The sequence below is a fragment of the Panthera pardus genome, unplaced genomic scaffold, assembly GCF_024362965.1.
Source record: "Panthera pardus isolate Hobbes unplaced genomic scaffold, ASM2436296v1 HiC_scaffold_20, whole genome shotgun sequence".
In the NCBI taxonomy this organism is placed as follows: domain Eukaryota; kingdom Metazoa; phylum Chordata; class Mammalia; order Carnivora; family Felidae; genus Panthera; species Panthera pardus.
In genome coordinates, this window is record NW_026526766.1 from 12900886 (window position 1) to 12914935 (window position 14050).

Genomic DNA, 14050 nt, shown 5'->3' on the forward strand with positions numbered 1-14050 from the left:
GCGTGAGCAAGAAAGTCCGAGAGGGCACGCTGGTGGAAGTTCTCAGCTGACACCAGTTAATAGCTTTCTCTCAACAGGACTTGCATTAAGAATCACAATCATTGCTCTCTATTATCTAGTCTATGCCATGCAAAGGCATAGATAGTTTCCTTAAATTCTACAGTAGGCAGTAGTTCTACAAAGCCGGTGGTCCTGGTTCTAGTTAATAGCTGAGGAGGGCGCAGAGACTCGTGGGCACAAGGTCAGGGGATCTTGCCTGAGGTTTCCCAGGATTCAAAGCCTCTGGCAAGCACCGGAGTCCGGGTTTTTCTACTTGCCATCTCTCTACCCTGCCGCTCAGCCCTGCTGGTCTCTGCATCCTGTAACAGCACAGAAGGGGACCTCAAGGGGCACAGAGGCCACACTTTCCTGCCCTGCTGTGGGCAGCTACTCATTCTCGTTGTCATTCCTTCCTCCAGCAGCTGGGCCTGGATTCAGCAGGAAAGAACACTGGGAAGCAGTTTCATTCCAGGCTTCTGTGTTTCGTACTGAAAAACACCCACCTGTATTCAGGCCTTCTGGTACCTCAGTCTCCAGACCTTCCCCAGAAAACATCCTATCCCTCTCCCTGACACCTTCCCTCTTCTGATGGGCTTCATGGCCAGGTTTTCTCTTCACTGGAAAAAATCTTGCCATGAATATTATTCTACGGACAGTGCCTGACACCGTATATACCCTCCATAAATATTTACCGAACTGCACGCTAACCTCCAGACAAAAGAAGAAAAAAACAAAACAAAACAGGGACCCAGAAGGAAATGGAAAAGCTTAGAGGGTGGGTGAGGGGGCCCAGCAAGCAGCCAGCTCTCCTCTTTCCCGGCCTCTCCCTGCCTGAGTAAAGAAGCGGGGGCAGATTCAGAGTTAATGCTGTCGTTTGATTACAGTAACATCAAAACCGGCAGCAAAGCTCCAGTCAACGCCAGAGCACAAGCGAACACGCAGGGGCTTGTTTCCTTGGAAATGTTTCAGCGGTCATTACTCTCCCCAAAGAAAGACCCAAACGACTTCCTTGACCCGCTGGGGAGAAGAAGTAACAATGGGGCAGAAAGTCGTTTCTGCGGCCTCTGGCTCCGGGCGGGTGTGAATGTGCGCGCGGGGAGCCTGCGGTGCGCATGTGCGCGCGGCTGCACCTCTGGGGACCGTCCGCGGGGCGCCTTTGACAGCCGCTCTATTCAAACGCCGGGGCCGTGGGTTGGCGGCGCGGTGCCTGCCGCCGCCGCGGCTGAGATCATGCTGTTGATTTTGTTTTACAGAGAGCAGCCCAGCCTGTTGTGCAGAGTACAGAATGTTCTCTTCTGTGAACTGAGCTTGAACTTCTCCAACCCACTTTGTCTGAGGAATCACACAGACACAGAGGGGAAAAGGCAGGGAAGATAACCCCCAAATTGTTGAAATCCTTGTGTTCTCTCTGGTTTTGGCTCACATCGTTGGCTTTGCACTGTGCAAAATGACAAATCCCAAGCATTGCAGCTCTTGGATGAACAAAATGCCTGTGATGTCCTTTGTCTTAAGTCAGGACTCTGGGCTTCAACTCTGGAAATTAACAAGTCTGTCATTATCTCTCCTTGATGTTTTTCTTTCTTTTTTCCTTCTTTTTCCCTTCCTTCTCTCTCTTCCCTTCCCTTCTGCACCCTCCCTCCTTCTCACCATCTCCCCCCTACCCTTTCTTTCTTCCCTTTAAGGCATTAAAGGGACAAGGACAACAAAAGCCATTTTCCTGTAAGGGAAAGAAAGACTCCCCCCCCCCCGCCCCCCCCCCCCCCCCATGATGCCTGTGACTTCTCTTTCAGTTGTTCAGTTATCATGTTGTTACAAATAGTGCTCCCTAATGTGTTGTATGGTCTGAGAGAATTGATAGCGAAGGCTTTGGGTTGATGGCCTTCATTAAATCACCAGCTTGAGAAGCTGCCAGGGGTTGGTAAGGTGGTTTGAAATTTCTCTTTGATACAATCTTTGCCTGGTCTTTAGGGCTGAGTCTCCAGTTGTGGGGCACACCGATAAATGGTTTAGGGGTCCACTTGGAGGATCTGAGCATGAGACCTCTATAGGACAGGCAGCAGTACTTCCCAAAATATTGTTATTTTTAATAGCGGGGGATTCCTCTCTCTATACTAAAATTTACCCCAAACTCATTGGTGACGCAAAAGAGCACAACTTTATGTGAGTCATGGATTTGAAGTGTGAGTCTGTCTCCTACTTGTGAGCGCACATATGATATTGGGTAAGTCGTATCTTCTACAACTCAGATGGTGAAAGGGGCACAAGGCTTGTCTTGTGGGCACGTGCAGCCTTTTGTAAGTGTTGAGTGCCATACCGCTACCCCACAGAAAGAGATTCTTCTCTTGAATTTGCAGCTGTACCGCCTACCTCAGAGCCAGGGGGCTGCTGTCTTCTGGATCACTGATGGAAACTGGGAGATTCCCACAAGAGTGTCTATTTCTGAGAGGATTCCAGTTCCCTGGATATTCCATGTGACTTTCTGACTATTACGCCATCAGAATATTAGTTAATTAATTCTTAGTTAATCAGTTCTTATATCCCCTAAAATGCTATTGAATATTTGCGATGTCTAAGTTAGTGGATGGGATCTAGGGGTTGGGAGATAAGTAAGATATGTTCATTGCCTTCAAAGAGTTTCTCGTCCAGTGGGAAAGGCAGAAATACACGCATACATATACACACATACATAGACACACATATAATACTTATGTGTTACTATAATACAAATGAGGTTGATACATATTCAATGGAGGGATAAGTTATAAAATGTGAAGGTAGAGTATTACAGGAATAAGGTGAGGATTCTAATGAGTGGAAGTTGAGCCAAGTGACGTCTAGACAGCAGAAGATAGGAATCATGAAAATAGATGGTCTTTGTGGTTAATAGGATTAGATAGTGTAGTTGAGTATCAATGAGTACTTTGTTTTGACTGAGCAGTTGATGCTAGAGGATGTAGGAAAAAGCAAAAAAAGTGCATTGAGCCTAGATTGAAGATGTCTACTTCCCCCTCTTATGCCCATTGCTAACCTTTCTTCCTGAGTTTGTATGAAGTCTCAGAATACTGCTCAACACAATTCTCTAAGAAGCCACCACTGATCAGGTGGTGTTGACCCTTGAAATAAAACCATTTGCCAGAGTCAGGGAAGATGGTGGAGTAGGAGGATCCTGAGCTTATGACCTCTTGTAGATACACTGAGCCAATAACTACATGTATTAGAACTCATTCTAAAAACCACCTGAAGACGAGAAGAACACATCTTCTACAGCTAAAGTCATATAAAGAGAAGGTCACATTGAAAAGGTCAGTAGGGAAAAGATGCAGTTGGAAACCAAACACCCAGCATGACTACCTACCAGTGGGAGCAAGATCACAAACATGGAGGAGTGAGTGAGGGGACCAAGCCCCACACTGGGCACCCGCAGCTCTGGGGTCCTGGACTAGGAAGATGAGAACCCATAACATCTGGCTTTGAAAATCAGTAGGGCTAAACTCTGGGAAGACAGAGGACTATGGGAAACTGAGTCCCTATCCTTAAAGAGCCAGCAGGCTTTATCACTCAGCCTGGGATGCAGCACGGAAGCAACAGTTTGAAAAGTGCCTGGGTTATACATGAAAGAGATTTGTTGACTAATTTAAGGATATGTGCCAGAGGGGCAGGGATCTGTAGAGCTTTCTACAGGAACACAAGTGTTGGTGAGAGCCATTTTCTTGCCCTCCTTCAGTATAGATAGCTGAAAATTTGCACGAGCCAGTCCTGACACTCTCCATCTACCTCACTAGCATTGTTTCCCCAGCCCTGGTGTTCCCCGGCAGACCCACCCTGGCAGGCTCCCCTCCAAAGAAGCTCCCACCTTGCCATATCTGGTGGGCAGCCTCAGTGGGGTCTGATGGCCTCTCCAAAGCAGAATACACATTCCTTTCAAGTGCATCCTGGAACATTCTCCAGGATAGATCACATGTCAGGCCACAGAACAAGTCTCAATACATTTAAGAAGACTGAAATCATGTCAAGCATCTTTCCTGACTGCAAAAGTATGAAACTAGAAATCAGTTACAAGAAAAAAACTGGAAATGCAGAAACACGTGGGTGTTCAACAACACAGTTACTAAACAACCAGTGTGTCAACAGCGAAATCAAAGAGGAAACAAGTAATACCAGGAGACAAATCACAATGCAAACACTGCAGTTCAAAATCTTTGGGACGCAGCAAAAGCAGTTCTAAGAGGGAAGTTTATAGTGATAGAAGCCTACCTCAAGAAACAAGAAAAGTCTCAAATAAATAATCTAATAATATACCTAAAGAAACAACAAAACAACAAAAGAATAAACAAAGTCCAAAGTTAGTAGAAGGAAGGAAAAGTAGAGGTGAGAAGGGAAATAAACCAAATAGAGGGTAAAAAAAAATAATAATAAAAATAAATGAAACTAAGAGCTGGTTCCTGGAAAAGATAAATAAAATTGATAAACCTTCAGACATATTCATCAAGAAAAAAAGAGAGGCCTCAAATAAAGAAAATCACGAATGAAAGAGAAGTTACAACTGACCCAAAGAAATACAAATATATTGTATATATATATAATATATAATATAACATAATATAATACAAGGATTATAAGAGACTACTACAGAAAATAATATGCCCCAAAATTGGACAATTTGAAGAAATAGAAATTTCTAAAAGCATATAATCTTCCAAGACTGAATTTTGAAGAAAAAAAATCTGAACAGACAAAATTGAATCAGTAAATAAAAAACTCCCAACAAACAGATATCCAGGACCAAATGGTTTCACGGGTAAATTCTGTTTTTAAAGTTTAATTATTTATTTTGAGAGAGAGGGTGGGGAGTGGAGGGGAAGAGAGAAAGAGGGAGAGAGAAAATCCCAAGTAGGCTCTGCACTATTGGTGCAGAACCCTATGTGGGTCTTGAACTCATAAACTGTGAGATCATGACCTGAGCCGAAATCGAGTTGGACACTTAACCAAGTGAGCCACCCAGGCACCCCTCTACCAAACATTTAAAGGAAAGTTAGCATCTATCTTTCTCAAACTATTCCAAAAATAGAAGGAGAAGAATGCTTTTGAAGTCATTCCATGGGGCCAGCATTACCCTGATACTGATATCCAAGGCACTCCAAAATTAAAAAAAAAAAGAAAAGAAAAAAAAGAAAAGAAAAAAGAAAAGAAAATCACAGACCAACATCCCTAATGAATAAACATACAAAAATCCTCAACAAAATATTAGCAAGCCAAATTAGAATGTACATTAAAAAGATTATTCACCATGATCAAATGGGATTATTCCAGGAATACAAGGATGGTTCGTACCCACAAACCAATCAATGTGATACACCACATTAACAAAATGAAGGATAAAAATCATACGATAATCTCAACAGGTGCAGAAAAATCATTTGAAAAAATTCAACATCCATGAGTTTTTATTCATGATAAAAACTCTCAACAAAGTGGTACAGAAGGAACATGCCTCAACATAATAAAGGCCATATATGACAAACCCACATCTGGCATCATACTCAATGGTGAAAAGCTGAACTCTTTTCTTTTAAGATCAGGAAGAAGACCTAGATATCCACTCTCACTACTTTTATTTAACAGAGAGTACGGAGGTCCTAGCCACAGCAATGAAACAAACAAAGACAAATAAAAGTTACCCAGATGGGTAAGAAAGAAGTAAACTGACACTATTTGCAGACAACAAATGGTTCTAGATATACTTGGAAAACCCTAAAGATTCCACCAAAAAGTATTAGAATAAATGAATTCAGTAAATTATAGGATATAAAATTAATATACAGAAACCTGTTGTGTTTCTATGCACTAGCAATGAAATAGCAGAAAGGGAAACGAGAAAACAAGCATCAAAAAGAATAAAATACTCGACATAAATTTAACCAAAGAGGTGAAAGATCTCTACTCTGAAAACTATAAGGCATTGATGAAAGACATTAAATATGACACAAATACATGGAAAGATACACCATGCTTATGGATTGGAAGAATTAATATTGTTAAAATGTCCATACTACCCAAAGGAACCTACAGATTCAGTGCAATCCTGGTTGGGTTTGCACCAGAACAAACAAACAAACAAAAACATCTAAAATCTCTATGGAACCACAAAAAAGCTTGGATAGCTGATGCAATCTTGAGAAAGAAGAACAAAGCTGGAGGCAGCACGCTTCCAGATTTCAAGCCACACTACAAAGCTATGGTAATCAAAACAGCATGGTACGGGCACAAAAAGACACACAGATCAATGGGACAGAGCTGAGAGCCCAGAAACAAACCCGTGTTTATCTGGTCAATTAATCTCTGACAAAGGAGGCAAGAACACACAATGGGGAAAAGACAGTCTCTTCAACAAATGATGTTGGGACAACTGGACAGCTATATGGAAAAGCATGACATTGGATCACTTTCTTACACCAGACACAAAAATAACCTCAAATAATAATAATAATAATAATCCTCAAAATGGATTATATAATCCTCAAAATGGATTAAAGACCTAACGGTGAGACCTGAAACCATAAACCTCCTAAAAGAAAACACAGAGAGTAAGCTCATGGACATTGGCTTTAGCAATATTTTTCTGACTATGTCTCCTCAAAAAGGGAAACAAAAGCCAAAATTAATAACTGGGAGTACATGAAAATAAAAGGCTTTCAAGGGGCGCCTGGGTGGCTCAGTCAGTTAAGCGTCTTGCTCTTGATTTTGGCTCAGGTCATGATATCGAGGCTTGTGAGTTTGAGCCCTGCATTGGGCTCAGTGCTAACAGTACAGAGCCTGCTTGGGATTCTCTTTCTCTCCCTCTCTGCTGTTCCCATGTGCACTCTTCCTCCAAATAAATAAACTTAAAAAAAAAAAAAAAGAAGAATATGTTAAAAAAAAAAAAAAAAGTCTTTTGAACAGTGAAGGAAACCATCAACAAAATGAAAAGACAGCCAGTGAATGGGAGAAGATATTTGCAAATGATATATCCAATAAGGGGTTAATATCCAAAATATATATTTAAAAAACCTCATGCAACTCAACACCAAAAAACCCCAAATAATCTGATTGAAAATGGGCAGAGGACCTGAATAGACATCTTTCCAAACAAGACATGCAGATAGCCAGGAGATACATGAAAAGATGCCCAGCATCAGCAATCATGCGGGAAATGTAAGTCAAAATCACAGTGAAGTATCACCTCACCCCAGCAGAATGGCTAAAAATAAAAAGACAAACAAAATAACAAATGTTGGTAAGGATGCGGAGAAAAGAGAACACTTGTGCACCGTTGGTGGGAATGTAAATTGGTGCAGCCACTGTGGAAAGCAGTATGGAGGTTCCCCCCAAAAACTAAAAATAGTACTGCCATATGCTCCAGTAATTCTACTTCTGGGTATTTACCCAAAGAAAATGCAAACACTAACTCGAAAGGATATCTGCACTCCTATGCTCACCGCGGCATTATTTACAATAGCCATGATATGGCAGCAACCTACGTGTCCATCTGTAGATGGATGGATAAAGAAAGAAGATGTGGTTTATATATACAACGGAATGCTGCTCAGCCATAAAAAAAAAAAAAAAAAAAAAAAAAAGAGTGAGATTTTCCTGTTCATGACAACATGGATGGAGCGTGAGGGTATTATGCTAACTGAAATCAGTCAGAGAACGACAAATACCCTATGGTCTCACTTATGTGTGGCCTCTAAAAAACAAAAGAAACAAACCGCAACAAAATAGAAACACACTCAAAAATACAGAGAACAAAGTGGTGGTTGCAAGAGGGGAGGTGGGCAAAGGAGTAGGCAGAATAGCTAAAGAGGATTAGGGGGGATAGACTTCCAGGTATTGACAATTAAGTCACAGACATGAAAAGTACAGCATAGAGAACAGAGTCAATAATATTGTAATAACTGTGTATGGTAACGTGGTAATTACACGTATTGTGGTGGGCCTATCGTATGTAATGTATGTAACTGTTGAATCACTGTGTTGTACACCTGAAACTAATATAATATTACATGTCAACTATACTTCAACTAAAAAAAAAAAGATTAAAAAAAAGACAAAAAGCTACTTGTCATTCTGTGCTTGGGCTTTAAGTCTCACGCTTACAATTTTTTAATGTTTATTTATTTATTTTTGAGAGAGGGGCGGGGAGGGAGGAGAGCAGGACGAGGAAGTGGCAGAGAGAGAGGGAGGCAAAGAATCCAAAGTGGGCTGCACACTGTCGGTGCAGAGCCCGATGTGGGGCTCAAACTCACGAACTGTGAGATCATGACCTGAGCCGAAATCAGACGCTTAACCAAATGAGCCACCCAGGCGCCCCTTGTGCTTACAAATGTCATTTGCATGTTCTTGGGGGGAGTTATTGCATGTTTTTAAGAATGGAATGATGTGAGTCAATGTTATGATTCAACCGGTGCTTCTGTAAGGTTGCTGCTGGCCAGGAGAGGGGTCCCTGGGAAAGGTGGGAGACTGGGGACAGAGAGAGAAGATGACTACACAAATCACCCTGAACAGTGTGAGTAGGAGGGACAAATGTGTTGGACAGATGGGGCACTGGGAAGGTAGGTTACGTGATCATAGAGGAGGGTAAGGACACTTGACTTAACTGAGTTTTCTCATCTGGGTTTTACTGAGAGGCAAGAAGGGTTGCTCTCATCTGAATGTGTCCCTCCCAAATTCATATACTGAGAAATCCTAACCCTCAAAAATGATGGCATTAGGGGGTGGAGCCTTTAGGGGGTGGAGCCTTCACAATGGAATTATTTCCTTATATAATAAGAGACTCCACAGAGCTCCCCAACCCCTTCCACCTGTAAGGACACAGCAAGAAGTCTCAGACCTGGAAGAGGTCCCTCATCCGACCATGCTGGCACCATGATCTTGGACTTCCAGCTCCCAGAACTGTGAGAAATATATTTCTATGGTTTATTAGCTACCCAGTCAGTGCTATTTAAAAAAAAATTTTTTAATACTTAGTTTTTTGAGAGACAGAGCGAGAGTGAGCAGGGGAGGGGCAGAGAGAGAGGGAGACACCAAATCTGAAGCAGGCTCTGAACAATCAGTGCAAAGTCCGACGTGGGGCTCAAACCCACAAACCGTGAGATCATGACCTGAGCCGAAATTGGATGCTTAACCGACTGTGCCACCCGGGCGCCCCCAGTCTGTGATATTTTATTATAGCAGCCTGCACAGATGAAGACAGGCCAAGAGAAGGAACACAGGAAGAGATTTTAACTTTTCTCTTTATAAAGGGAAGATTGTGCACTGAGTTTCAAACAGACTGAATTTTAAGGGAAAGAGAATGGAGAGAATTCCAGCCATCATTTGGAAATACAGATATGGAGGTAAGAGCTAAAAAAGTAATTCAGAATCAGCCACACAGAGGAACCAATAAACGTCCTGAGAGTGGATGTTATCACCTGGAAAGAGCTACGCAGGTCATTCATAGGCCTGTGAGAAAAAGGGGCCGAGTTAGACCTTGAGAGGTGCTTATATTAGTGAACACCAGAGGAAGAGCATTCTAGAAATAATTCAAATTCCTAACAATATGGGGCACCATCTAGTCCTCCACTCCTGTATCTGATTTTTCTTTAATAGAGAACAATGACTGGGGCGCCTGGCTGGCTCAGTGGAGCACGTGACTCTTCACCTTGGGCTCATGAGTTCGAGCCTCACATTGGGCATAGAGTTTACTCAAAAAAAAAAAAAAAGAATAATGACTCATCTGTTTTTTAAAATTCTTTAAATGTTTATTCTTGAGAGAGAGACAGAGCATGAGCGGGGAGGGGCAGAGAGAGAGAGAAGGAGACACAGAATCTGAAGCAGGTTTCAGACTCTGAGCTGTCAGCACAGAGTCCAATGTGGGGCTCCAACTCACGAGCCATAATCATGACCTGAGCTGAAGTCAGACGCTTAATTGACTGAGCCACCCAGGGCCGGGACTCATCTTCTTTAATACAGAATCTGTTTGGTGTCTGTCTGAGAATTAAAGAAAATAGGTAGCTTTTTCCTGCATAAGGATACTTCTTTGCAAAGGCAGTATTTTGCAAACTCTTTGCTGGTTGACCGTGACCCACAGTGAGAAATTCAAGTTATATATGCATAGATATATATGCATAAAGACAAAAGGCTTTATGAAACAATATCTACCTGTAGCTTCTACAATTAATGCTATTTTCTATTTTATTCTATTCCTGTAAGGAAAACAAAACAAAACAAAACAAAACAAAACCATGCCTGCTGGGTCCCAGTGAGTTGACATCACAAAAGACAGTGGGATTTAGGGCTGTGGTTTCTGGAAGTCTACTCTCCCTCTAGTGGTTGACATCTTTCAGGAGAGATCAGAGCTTGAGGCTCAAGCTGGAGACCCACGGAGAAGAGCATCACTCCATCTCCAAAGGCCCCCTGCCCCCTTTCCTGGAGGAATTTTTAGCTTTGGGAGGAAGTCTAGGCAGGTTTGACCTGCAGTTGCTCGGATTGTTTCCAGATGCAAATAATAATGACAGGCATTGAATCAGGCACTTTCTGTACATTATTAACAATTCTCATAATAAGCCTCTGAGGGAAATGTAATTATTACCTCCATGTTACAGAGGGGAAACATAAGGCTAAGAGAGAATTTGCCCATGATCGTACTGCCCGCGAACAGTGACACGCAGATCCAAGCTCAGTCGGCTTGCAGGACAGTGATGGTGAGCTGCAGCTTCTTGGCTTTACTGTGCCTCATCCCCATTAGTCCCCTAGCAAGTGTCCCTCAGCAAGACTTGGTCTTGACTCAGAGCAGTTTTTATTCCTTCTCTTACGGAGACTCTGTGCATTTACAAGTTTCTTGAATATAATCGAGGATCTGAAATGTGTTCTGGAAGCCCAGGCGGAAAGAGAAGGAGCGGGAGAGAAAGAGAAAGGGTGGGGTAGGTCGAGGAAGGCCCTTTTGAGGCTGGGCTGGAAAAGGCGATCTGGAGGGGGAGAGGCCGGGTTCTCATCACCTTGACCTCCCTGCCTCTGTCTTTGCCCTGACGATCAGCCACCTCCACGTCTCCACCAGGCTTATCTCTCCAAAACAGCTCTGTCCTCATCACTTTCCTACCTCGTGCTTCTTGCTGACATGGCCCACGCACCTGTCCGGAACTGAAAGCCTCCTTCTCTCCCTTCAATGCCAACTCAGTGTCTCCTCCCCAGACGGCCATTCCAGACTTGTAACTGGCCCTGCCCGACCATCCCCAATCCTCGCCCACTCGCTCACGACGTCTGCACATGAAGCCTGGCAGGCTTTCCCTGTCCCTGAATGCACGCGGCTTGTCTGATCTCAGTGCCTGCGCTCATGTTGGGCCCTTGCCTGGAATGCCCTGCTTCCTCTCTCCCTGTCTATACCCACCCATCCTTTAAGACTCCATTCGGGCCTTGCCTCTTCTTTAATGCCTTCCCCTGATTCTTCTGTTACCTTTGCATCTCTGCTCTTGTATCATCCACGGAGGGATATTACCAAATACTGTAGAATATTTATGTATTTTTTAAAATTTGCTTAATGTTTATTTTTGAGAGACAGAGCATGAGTGGGGGTGGGGCAGACACACACACACACACACACACAGAATCGGAAGCAGGCTCCAGGCTCTGAGCTGTCTGTCAGCCCAGAGCTGGACGTGAGATCATGACCCGAGCCGAAAACGGGCGCTTAACCGACGGAGCCACCCAGGCGCCCCCAAATACTGTAGAATATTTAAATGGTTCATGTTTATGCCTTCAGCCAGATACACTTATTCATTAATTTTAAAGTTATTGATCGAATTGCCTATTATTCAGACACGGGAAATTCTAGGACAAGGAAGGTAAGAGGAGCTCTCAAGACACGAGGATTCGCAGACAGGGGCCGGCACGGTGCAGCACAGAGCTGCTGCTTTTTTTCCTTACTTCTGGGAAAGTACCCCAATTTTCTTCTGGGCAGCCCCTGAAATCTAAGCCTGTGTTGCAGGAGCAGGGCCAGACTCCACACCTTAAAAGAGGAGCGGGCATGTGACAGAGGGCTGGCCACTGAGAACTGCACTCCCCTGGTCGCAGAGATGGGGTGCGATGGGCTAGGCCGGTGGGAAATTAGTCCCAGGTGCCCGCTAGAACTAGGGGGGGTGTTCAGCTGGTGGAACACGAGCCCGGAGTCACTGGCAATTATTACTGCCACCACTTTGAGGGGGTCTGTCTGAAGGGGAAGCCAACATGGGGGACATCAGAGTTGGGGGATTCTGGAGAACACCGTTTAAGCACCTGGATCCAGCCTCTACCGTACCAGAAAGCCATTGCATTCTTTCCTGCTCAGGCCGGTTTCTGTTAAGATTCCGTAACGTGCAACTAAACGAGCCCTCACCATTGTGGTGCATCCGTTGCGATCCGTGCTCCGTGGTTACCTGTAAGCGGATAACAGCTCAAGGCACAGCCCCCTGGCATCCGGCCTGGAACTGCTCACCGGCCCTAAGTAGCCTAGCTAGGTTCCCAATCCAGCTCAGGTTGGTCCGATTAAAGCGAGTCAATTGATTTCTCATGGCTCTGGTCACGGAGGAGCACTGCCTTTTCCCCTGAATGAAATCCTTCCCGTGGCACCTTGCCCGGCACTGCTATGCTTTAACTGCTCAGTGTGTTCCTGGAGCTTCTGTGCTGCCTCACGTCGGCCCACAGGTGCATACAGTTGGTTCTGTGTCTCTGCAAATGGTCTACACGATCCTCTATCATTTGATAAGATAGGCATATCTCAAAATGAGAAGGGGTCCTCATGTTGAGCAAGCGTTAGAGGAATGAGTTTATAAGTCTACAGTGGGCTTATCAAACTGTAAGTGGTGGTGATGTAATGAGAACAGGGCAAGAAAGAGAGTAGTCACCACAGTAATGCCTGTGGGTGAGTGGTGGCTACTGAGTGTGTGCTTTGTCCATTCTCTGGTAAGTTCTTATCAATCAATTGGCATGTATTTAATAAGTGCCGGCTAGAAATTAGAGTCAAACCCTTTCAGTCGTGTTCCACAGCCCTAAGCCAGTACCCGCCTAATAATTACCTTTGGTGATTGATAATGCTTTACACCCTTGACGTTAGTTAGAGACAAAGTCTGAATGCAAAGAGAACAAATTCTTGGTTCCCAATACAGTGCTCATCTCCAACCCTGGGTCAAGCAATGACCAAATATTCCTGAGCTCGTTATCAGAAGTAGTTTCCTTTCCTCTAACGTTTCGCTCTGGATTCTTGGAAGACTGTCACTCCCCAAAGTCAGAGGCGGCGGAACATTTGAAAATGCTTTTAACAGAATAGGTTATGCCTTGAACTAAATCGCTGCCTTACCTTCAAAGTCGTGAGGCTGCCCGAGTGGACTTCCTGTGCCTGTGTCTAGTCTCCGGCCAAGGCCACATGCGGACACACCCTTGGCTCGGGCCCGAGTTGGAGCTTCTCCAGCTGAAGGTGTCCCTCTTGCTTCCGTGCTTCTGCCTGGCAAATATTTGGAATATTTGAATATTTGGAACATTCCAGGTACCCTCTCTGGCCCCTTTTAGTTAAATCCTTTGTAAAGTCACAATAAAATAATTACAGTGACCTTCTACTAGGGAGCCCAGTAAATAGCTCCTGTTAGAAGTTCATCCAGAAGTAAGACTGGCCTCTGGTCTGCGTGGGAGATGGTGGGTCATGGGCAATCCTACAGAGCATGATTTAATTAGAACCTGTTGGGAGCCAGACTTTCAATGGAGCTAGTTCCTATTAAGAAAGCTCAGAACCCTTTCTGAGAGACAACAACACTCCCCTCCTCCAAATATCCCAGGAACCAGTAGACTGTAAAGATCTGGTAACAAGTTTATTTTTCCCTGTAGCCAAGAGTTGGGAAGTACATAACTTCCCTTTCTTCCTTCACTGAAGTTGGGTGGCCATTGCTAAGACCAATGGCAGACGCTAAGGCAGTGTCTCCTGAGCGGTGGTTCTCAGCTTTGAGGGCACGTTAGAAAGCTGGGGATT

At 44.1% G+C, this 14050-nt stretch overlaps 2 long non-coding RNA genes across 2 annotated transcripts in view; both read left to right on the top strand.

Moving 5' to 3' along the window:
- Window positions 1–836: 836 nt before the first annotated feature.
- Window positions 837–1526, top strand: LOC109275569 (uncharacterized). Its single transcript, XR_002084248.2, has 2 exons — window positions 837–1010; window positions 1293–1526. It is a non-coding gene; the product is annotated as an uncharacterized LOC109275569 (long non-coding RNA).
- A 7350-nt stretch (window positions 1527–8876) lies between these two features.
- The window catches only part of LOC109275409 (uncharacterized), a 58311-nt gene continuing 53137 nt past the window's right edge, over window positions 8877–14050 (top strand). The window contains exon 1 of the long non-coding RNA XR_002084121.2: window positions 8877–8972. This is a non-coding gene — a long non-coding RNA (uncharacterized LOC109275409). The remainder of the gene's footprint in view (window positions 8973–14050) is intronic.